Below are 10,850 nucleotides of genomic sequence, written 5' to 3'. Positions count from 1 at the left end.
TTTTTTTCGTTTTTGTTTGTGTTTTTTGTTTTGTTTGGGTTTGTATTTGTGTTTTTGGTTGGTTTTGCGTTTGGATTTGGTTTGTTTTCGTTTGCTTTTTCGTTGTTTTTTTTTTTGTTGGTATTGGTGTTTGTGGTTGGGTTTGTTGTTATGTTTTTGTTTTCGTTTGCTTTTTTGTTTGTTTTTTCTTTGTGTTTGTATTGGTGTTTGTGGTTGTGGTTGGGTTTGTTGTTAGGTTTTTGTTTTCGTTTGTATTTGTAATTGTGTTAGCGTTATGTTTGCGTTTTTTAGTTTTGGTTTTGGTTGGTTGTGGTTTGGGTGGGCAATGCCGGGTTTATGATGATTACTAAACACACAGGTAATGGTCTTTAACAGAAAGGTTTTTCACAGAAGCCAGAGCAGGGCCTGGCCGGGACGGCTAGTATATATATATATATATATATATATATATATATATATATATATATATATATATATATATATATATATATATATATATAACAAAAAGGCTATCATATTTCAGAGCCAACAATGTTTCTCGTGTCTTGGCAGACGTCAGTTTTTCTACTGCTACTAGTGCCTCAACTTGACGCCAACTTTTACCTGTCCCCCAACCCGAGCGTTCACCTCAGCGGCTACCAGAGACCTCTCATTGAGCAGGCCACGACACAGCTGAGCGACTCCACACCTCCACCGCCCCCACCTCCCCCTAAAATCGCGCCGGCCTTGTACTTGACCCACGTCAACAACATCCCCATGGAGCTGTACAGCTGCTTCCTCTGCGGGCTGTACAAACAGCCCAGAAATTTAAGCAGACGAGAGATTCGCGGGTCTCAGGAAAATTTTCCACAACGCCTTAAACAACTGGCAATATGGCTGTCATCTCATGGACATCGAGTACAAGTTTTATCGAAAACAAATTCCTATGACAAACAACTACACACACCAACAAAAAAACAGAGACTCACCATGTTTGAGACTTTACAATCCCTCTCAACAAACGAGCCAATCACTACCCACCCTCTCACAGCTGAACCTAAGTCTCTAGAACCAGAACAGACGTCTAGAAACATCGCCGCCATTTTAAAGTCGTTGCGGACTCAGCTCCTTGCAGGATTCACAACCACACAGTTGGATGAACTTCGTCTTATATTGACCTCCAGCCTTACTGTAGATGACCTTGAACATGTAGCTGCAGCTATTTTTGGCAGCAAAACGTATTTAGCTGAAGATGCCTCAGCCACTGTGCAGCCCTTCTATGCTGAGTCGCCAGATTCGTCGTCCCAAAATCTGAATGAAAAAGATAAAAAACGACTCTTGGTCGATGTGGTCCTCTCGGCAAACGGACGAGGCGCATGCGCGGAGTGTGAGATCAACTTCAAAACTTCAAACGAAATGGCTACGGTGTTGTTCAGAAATGCCCTCCCGAAACATTTATCCAGAGAGAAAATGGACGCTGCGATCTCAGCCATGATGTTTGTAAGCTCGGCTAACCTGACGTCAAATGATACGACAATAATCTTCCAAAATATGGTCCACGGTAAAATTAATATTTCTTTATTAACATAATTAGTCGTGCGTATTTAACATACCGGTGTAGTGTAGATTTTCATTAAAGTTCTAAATTAACTAAATCTTATAAATTATAAAAAGATATTTTAATTTTTTTAAAATAACTAACACCAAACGTTGTACAATTATTTAAATTTCTTATTACTTAGTTAAAGAGCACATAAGTTGATAACTAAACCATAATTTTGTTTCAGACTATTGACCTTTATGTTATTCATATAAGAAATATATAGATAGACGTTTGTTCTTGAAAAGATGAAAAATTGTTGTTGTAAGATTTTCGTTAAAAAAATATTTTGTTGGATATTTAACTCCCAGGACTAATGTCTATCTAACCCACGAACTTAGACCAAAGGCGTTTGGTTTATTATTGTATGATAGAAATGAGTATACACCATTGTATAAATGCTAATAACGTCACACACGTAGTTATGATCGTTAACATTTTCTTTCTTAGAGAATAAATGTTATAAAACCCTAAACAGTTTGTTAGAGAAACCTTAAAACGTGAAGTAGAACTAAGAAGAGTCTTCATTGGCTGACAAGCGCCAGTGATTACCTTATTTTTCCTGTTTCTGTCACCGAAGACACATACAGTTGCTCGCATCATCTCACACCGTATTTCGCATCTTATCTCTTATGGTGTTTTAGACAGTCTTAAATTGTTCTTACTCCCAGAGATTATGACGTCACCTACCAAACAAAGCCTTCGATTAGGGATTTTACAGTCTTGGAGAAGAAAACGACAACATCGCTGTGAGTACAATCAATTAACTCGCCGAATATAGTTTCGAGTTAATTTAATTATTATGTATCACCTAAACCCAAATTTTAATTATTTATTTTCGATAATTTACTCCCCGCGTGGCCAGACGACCCCAGAGCTGAGGAAGACGTCATATGTTACGTGCTAAACAACGTCCTCTACGGTTTCCGCCATTGTGGTGTCACAGCTTCCTCTAGGTGAGATAACCAATGGGATTCTGTGTACTGATGTCACATGACGTATTCAGTAAAGATTTTTGTTATCTCTTTCCCACGGTTCGAATCGTTGGTCCTTTGAGTCGTATTGATATAAAACGAAATAAAATATGAACTTTCAACATGTATAAGTGCTCGGGCTCTATAATATTAAAAATTCAGTTGTACAATTTTAAAATTGAGGGTTTTTTTTCTAAATTATTTTGGAAGATAACTTGTTATTAATAAAAAGTATAAAATTTACATAGCGTTACTTTCTCTACTGATTGAATGTATTGTCTGAAAATAGCTACTCAATCTTAAAGTATGAAAATAGTTGATTGGTTTTTTGAGAAAAACGTAAGTTTCCAATCTTTTTCAGAAAATTATCATTTTCATCTTTTCAATCAATTTAAACTGGTGGTAGTCATTCATCATTTAATTTATCGTAAAAAAATGTGAAATGTCAACTTTAATGTGTACCATATTAGCTTTTTACTTTCTCGTATATACGAAGTATAGAGAAAGTCTTGTAATCGTGCAAAAAAAAAAATCGAGATTTTTGCAAATCTCGACGTTTTGCATCTCACTGATACGGAAAAACATAATTTTGCAATCTTGTCCGTATGTCTGTGTGTCTGTGTGTGTGTGTGTCTGTGTGTGTGTGTGTCCGTGTGTAAACACGATAACTTGAGTACCGTTACAGCTAGGTTGATGAAATTTCATATATAAGTATTTAATCAAAATCGTATATCCGTATCAACTTTTGAGCGATTTCCGATAACCGGAAGTGGTACTTTTCCTACTTTGAATTTTTCAAAAGCCTATAACTTGAGTACTATTTCGGATAGATAAATGAAATTTCATACGTAAGTAAAAGATCTAATTCTCTACCTTCTATTAAATTTTGAGTCATTTCCGTTGACTGTAAGTAGTACTTTACGCTACTTCCGATTTCTCAAAAAACTAATGTAAATTTTAAAAGTAATAATAATATTGCGCACTATTATGCGCTTTTTTATTTCGCGTTCACTTGGTGTGCAATTAATTTGTCTACGAGATTTTTTTTCTATTTTTAAAACTTTAAGTATTTAAAATGGATTAAAAATCATGTCTATAGCCCGAGTTCCCATCCCCTGTTATTTTATATAAGAACGAGCCGACCCGCTGCGTATCATACGCCGCTATTTAGTTGTTTTTTTTTTTCTACTTTTCAGTAATTTATAATTTGTGAATTCGACAGTACCAATGCTGCCATTGAAAATATTTGCTTAAAAACACTACCCCCCCCCCCCCCACGTGAAAGCAGCCTCCTCTTAGTTACCTCCTCTAAGTTTAAAATCGTTTCAAACTAAATTATCTGCCCCTAATAGCCGTCACTAAACCCGTCTCTGTGATTGTAAAATGTAAACAGAGTGAACACAACTCACCAGACAATGTGGGGGCGGGGTGGGGGTGGTTGTGATATTGATATAGAGGAAGAGAGGGGTCTGTAAGGCGAGGTTGCAGCTTGTTTTCTAACGGCTCGAAGAAGAGAATTATATATATAGATATTCGAGAAAGTTTAGGGGAGATCACTCCCGGTTTATTTTAAAGTCCGTGATAGAAATACAGCTCTTTCTCAAAGGTCACAAAACCTATTGGTCACAATCGCTCCAGCCAAACAATAAGAAAAAAATTCAGTTTATTATTGTACCCTAGTTAGATAATAATAGTAGACATATTGTTAGCGTTTTATTACTTTTCAAAGAAATCGGTTTGTGTTCTGAAAATATTTCTTTGCAAGATTAACAATATATAAAAATATGTTCAAATTTTGAGAACACTGTATCCTACGTATTCTTACATTTTTAAGCATATATGCTGTTTTAAAACTGTATGCGCCTAATTACCACTGTGAATCAGTGTAAACATTCGATATGTGTATGTCCAATTTTTTTTTCCGCTGAATTTTTGTATCTTATAGGTGTCTGTGTGATATTACGATTAATTAATTATGAGGATTCAGAAATTTAAATATACAAGATCAACCTTTAGCCTAAAGTGGTCTTTCCACTTTTACTTTCTCGTATATACGAAGTATAGAGAAAGTCTTGTAATCGTGCAAAAAAACAAAAACGAGATTTTTACAAATCTCGACGTTTCACACCTCACTGATACGGAAAAACATAATTTTGCAATCTTGTCCGTATGTCTGTGTGTCTGTCTGTGTGTCTGTCTGTCTGTCTGTCTGTGTGTCCGTGTGTAAACACGATAACTTGAGTACCGTTACAGCTAGGTTGATGAAATTTCATATATAAGTATTTTATCGAAATCGTAGATCCGTATCAACTTTTGCGCGATTTCCGATAACCGGAAGTGGTACTTTTCCTACTTTGAATTTTTCAAAAGCCTATAACTTGAGTACTATTTCAGATAGATAAATGAAATTTCACATGTAAGTAAAAGATCTAATTCTCTACCTTCTGTTAAATTTTGAGTAATTTTCGTTGACCGGAAGTAGTACTTTACGCTACTTCCGATTTCTCAAAAAACTAATGTAAATTTTAAAAGTACTAATAATATTGCGCACTATTATGCGTTTTTTTATATGTGTTCACTTGGTGTGCAATTAATTTCTACTAGATTTTATTCTATTTTTAAAAGTTTAAGTAAACAAAAATCATGTCTATATTCCGAGTTGCCATCCCACGTTGTGTTATATTAGAATATTCGAGAAAGTTTAGGGGAGATCACTCCCGGTTTATTTAAGATAATGGTTTATTTCTATGTATTTATCTGTGAAACACGACTTTTGTAGAAATATTAAATTAAATCTAATATTGACGTATTGGGTTTTGTTTTCAGTTTGATACATTCAAGGCCACGTTGTTCTAAACATTCAACAATTACACCACCAACAACAAGTACAACTAAGTCAACAACAACAAGTACTAAACCAAATACAACTACAAAGTTCACAAACACTAAACCAACAAGTACCACTACAACGACACAGACAATGACCACAACCTCACGCACAACTACCACTATTAAACAAACATCACCTTCGACAACAATAACAACCACATCAACTGCAACGACACCTACAACTACAACAACGACACCCATTACAACAGTCACACCCACTACCACAACCACACCCACTATAACAACGGCGTCTACCACTACAACAATCACACCCACTTCAACAACAACAACAACAGCCACACCTACTACAACAACAGCCGCAACTACTACAATAACAACAGCCACTACAACAACAACCACACCCACTACAACAACGACTCCTACCACTACAACAACCACACCTACTACAACAACAACAACAGCCACACCTACTACAACAACAACAGCCACTACAACAACTACTCCTACCACTACAACAACCACACCTACTACAACAACAGCCACACCTACAACAACAACAACACCCACAACAACAACAACCACTACAACAACGACGTCTACCACAACAACAACACCCACTACACAAATAAAACCCACATCCACAACAGCGATTATTCGTAAGTCAAATTTTTGTTTATTTTTTTTATTTTTTCCAGTATTTTTTGTTCGAACAATTCTTTACCTCTACTTCTATGAAATCTTTGCTGCAAGGTTTTAATTTTTAAAATATTTTTTTAAAACTATTAATACATTCTAAAATTAATTATATGTTAGTTTATAACTATCTTTGTTCTTACTTAAATTACTTGTTAAATTCAATGTAAGATGGATTACCTTGACCTAAATCCATAAGTCACCTTTTGTTCTTATAGCTCGGTGTGGAATCAGCGATGTCGCCACCCCCACATCCCAAGTGAGCTCGTCCAAGCTTTTAATTATGCCCAGGATAGTGGGCGGTATAACCACTGGCTCGTGTAAAACTTATCCTTGGATGGTCAGGCTTGCCTTGGATAATGATGCTATCTGTGGTGGTATCATAATAGACGCAACTCACATCCTTACATCAGCTACGTGTGTTTTGTAGGTCGACTTGTCTTGTTAGGTTTACAGATATGTTACACATAATCATATAATTCCCAGCTTTATATTTGAACATGGTGATTTTATAATTCCCACTTTTTATACTTGATCGCAGTCAGACGACCAGCATCCAGGCCACAGTTGGAGAGTACGATACGTCTGTCGTGGAGGGAACAGAACAAGTCTTTGTTGTCAACATGGCGACTGGTGTCTCCGTACATCCAGCCTTTGACTTCGACGCTAAAAGTAATCAGAGTTTCTTCCAGGCATCTCTTCGGGGGGGGGGGGGGGGGGGGGGGGGGGGGGCAAAGCCCCCCCCCCCCCCGAAAAATTTTTACCGCCCCCCCCCCCCCCGAACGAAATGAAATTTATATAATTTATATAGAAAATATATGCTTTTAACAGTGTCCGCCCCCCCCCCCGAAGAAAGTCTACCGCCCCCCCCCCCCCGAAAATTTCAAGTGCCCCCCCCCGGAGAAAAAAGTCTGGAAGAAACACTGAAAGTAATAGATTCTAGAACGATTGAGTAGACCTACTAGTCCTTGTCCATTTTGTTTTTATTATTATTTTGAAAACTTAAAAATGTCTGTTTGTTTGGTTGGTCTTTAGAAAATCTTGCTAATCAGTTTTGACCCACTTTTAGTGTTATTTTGTTTCCAGATATTCGGCTCCGATGACAATGCAAGAATATCTCACTTTTAATTTAATTACACATGAGATTAGTCAACAAAAGTTAACTAAAATATTACTAAATTTAAAAATAAATATAAATATTTTAGTTGCATGTGATGTCAGCTTAGTTTAGAATAAATGACTAAAAAGTGGAAAATAAAACAAGTGTAAAATCATTTACAGCGATAAGCTTTTTTGAATGTACTGAAAATAAGAAAATGAAGCGATTTTGCTTTATTTAATAAAAGCATTAGCCGTTCATGAAATCTACATATTTTGGCGACCAATGCTTTATGAAAGAATGAAAATTACTTTGTAATTTTAAAATTTCATTGCATTCAAAAGTTTATTATTATATGGCTATTTTTGAAGGCCTATTTGTTTTATTGTAAATAACATCAAAAGGGTTGGATAAAGGGAGGCTGTTATAATTGCTTTCGTGGAGGAACACAGCTCGTGTCTGGTTGCTTCGTCTTCCGAGCAGCCTTACACTTTTAATACTAATTTCAAACTTAAATTTTTTGAAACTTAATATTTTCTTAACGTATGATAAATATTCTAACTCAAATATGTCAAAATATATTTTGTTTTTTTTTTAATTATGTGGCTACATTAAAACTAAAAAGTTTAAAATGTTCGTGATGTATCACTAATATTTGATTTTTATATACCAAGTAGCTTTCGAAAGTCTCGGAAATGATCTATCTACTTTCAGTCAATGATATTGCCGTTCTTACTTTGGACACGCCTATAAACCTAACTAGAACATGCGCCAAACCCATTTGTTTGGACCCGACATATCAAGTTGTATCGGGACAGAAATGTCAAATAGCTGGCTGGGGTGTTACAAATGGTGAGATTCTAAGTCTGTTTTTGTAACTAAATCTGAGGTTCTGTTTTTTGTAACTAAATGTTTGGTATTCAGTCAGTTTTTGTAACTGTGAGGCTTTCAGTCTTTTTTTTTTCACTAAATTTGATGTTTTCAATCTGTTTTTGTAACTAAATATAAGCTTCTAAGTCTGTTTTATCTTTCGAACAAAATACAAAGTTCAAATCTGTCTTTGTAACTAAATATGAGTATATCTTTGTAACGAAGGTCTGTCGTTGTAACTAGGGGTAGGGTTTTACGTCTGTCTTTACATGTATCAGCGGTTTAGGCTATAACTCTTGTAACGTTAACCTATCTATCAGCCAAATAGAAGGAGAACGTCCCCGGATTCTTTTTTCGGGGTCATATGCAAATGCCTTACGGCCTAAGTGGATGAACACTTAACACAACGACACACTAGGGCTTGAATTTAATGTCTAGGGAAGCTAGTGATACTATTGTAATTAACACTCATCCAATCTACATACGACCTTTTAATCAGCGAACACAGTTGTGGCAGAACACAAAGATGAACTAGATAAAATATTTAATGTATAAAATATCAAAAACCCAACTTACAAAATGCAGGAAAAAAACACTATCACAGATTTCTACACTGTCTAAAGAACAGCTACAGGCCACACAACACTGCTATATCTTCAAGACTTACTTAGCGACAAGTAATATTATACTAGAAGACTAAATCAACTGAAGAAAGCAAGGCACACACAGGTCTTAAGTACTCTCACGTTCAAATGGTCAGAGTCTATAGCTGGACAATATGGACGGCTGCCTGATCAAGGTAAAACTGCCTCGTAGACTGCCAGGTCAAGATAAACTGCCTGCGACAAGTCTCAAATGGAGACTCACAGATCACTCAAGGCCACTTGAGCTACTGTTATCGTGCTGGTTGTGTTTCCTATGGTGTGACACTTTACGTGGTTCTAACCACTAGGCCACTAGTGGTGTTCCTAACCACTATGCCACATTACTCGGCAGCCAGCCGAGTTTCTAAGCCACTAGACCACTAGGCACCATAGACTCTACTCAGTTTCTCACCGAGTATTCGAACCTCGGCCGCCGCCGTGGCGCGCCGAGATCCTAGCCATTGAGCTATGGGGTAGTCATCTGATTAGAATCATTCAATCAGATCTTAATGGAAAATTTCTATATCTTAGACCCCTTAATAAGTCAGTGGAAATTTTCCGGTTGTTGCACAATCACTCCATATAAGGTATCATACAATGTCAAAATAAAAATAGAACCTGACTCGACCTAAGTAGGTCACATCCCCTCCCTTTTTGGAAGTGACAGATAGATTCCACAAAACATACATAAGGAACCAATCTGGCAATGGAATAAAAAAAATTGTTTTACAAATGTAGGCAATCAAAATCATAATACCAGATGAAAATATCCCTGAACATAAAAGGGAAGTAACTCCAACTTTTACAATTGGTGAAAGGGGAGTAACCCTTCAAAAGGTAATTATACATCAAAATCCCTCAAAAAAAGGGTATTACAATATTTCCATGAGGATATTAAAAGTGGTAAACCCGCCAGGGTAAGACCTTTATTTCAATGACTAGCTACAATATCAACTGAGTCATATGAGACATATTATTATAAAAGATTACATAGAATCAAAAACCACCTTTAATTAAGGTTCACCTGAAAATAAACAAAATATTCAACAGGATTGGAATTTTGAAAAATTCTAACTCACACCACTCATTTTCATATGAGTGACACTCAAACAAAACCTGTTTATGGTCCTAATGAACCACAAAGCGTGTCACATGATCAATGTGTGTAATAAGATTTTACATCCTTGACAAACAATCAGCCACAACATTATCACTACCCTTAATGTGTGAAATTTCCAGATTAAAATTTTGGAAATATAAGCACCATCTCAATATTCTTTGATTTGTCTGTCCTAACTTAGAGGTAAATTTCAGGGGATCATGGTCAGAAAACACTCTGACTGGATTGGTTGAAGAAGAGACATAGACTTCAAAATGTTGTAATGATAAAACCAAAGCTAAAGCCTCTTTTTCAATAGTAGAATAATTCTTTTGGTTTTCATTTAACTTCCTGGAAAAAAAGGCAATGGGATGGTCAATTCCCATGTTGTCTTCTTGAAATAGGACTGAGCCAATGGCTAAGTTGCTAGCATCAATGGCAAGTTTAAAGGGCTTGCTAAAATTTGGTGCAGCCATAACAGGAGCATTTGATAAAAATGACTTAATGGTTAAAAAAGCTTCTTGACATTTATTGGACCATTCAAATTCAACACCCTTTTTCAATAATGCAGTAAGAGGTTCAGCAATAGCTGAAAAGTTTTGACAGAACCGCCTATAGTAACCAGCCATCCCAAGGAACTTTTTGATCTCTTTACAATTTTTGGGAGGAAGTAACCTTACAATAGCATCTACTTTAGCTTCAATGGGCCGAACTTGGTTCGTTCCCACTTGATAACCCAAATAGGTAATTGAAGCTTTACAGAAATCACTTTTATGTAAGTTTACAGTAAAATTCACTTCAGACAATTTTCTAAAAAGGTTAGTCAATTGAACAATATGTTCTTCAAAAGTATTAGAAAATACAACTATATCATCTATGTAGGCCTCACATTGGTCTATGTCAGCAATGACAGAGTTAATGACCCTCTGGAAAGTTTGACCAGCATTTCGCATACCAAAGGGCATACGTTTGTATCTATAAAAACCATTAGGGGTTACAAAAGCAGATATTTCTTTTGCACGGTCAGATAAGGGGATTTGCC

This window comes from Physella acuta, unplaced genomic scaffold (genome assembly GCF_028476545.2).
Source record: "Physella acuta isolate Inbredline_101_S28 unplaced genomic scaffold, ASM2847654v3 ptg000820l, whole genome shotgun sequence".
NCBI classification, from domain to species: Eukaryota; Metazoa; Mollusca; class Gastropoda; family Physidae; genus Physella; species Physella acuta.
This window is presented reverse-complemented; position numbering follows the sequence as displayed.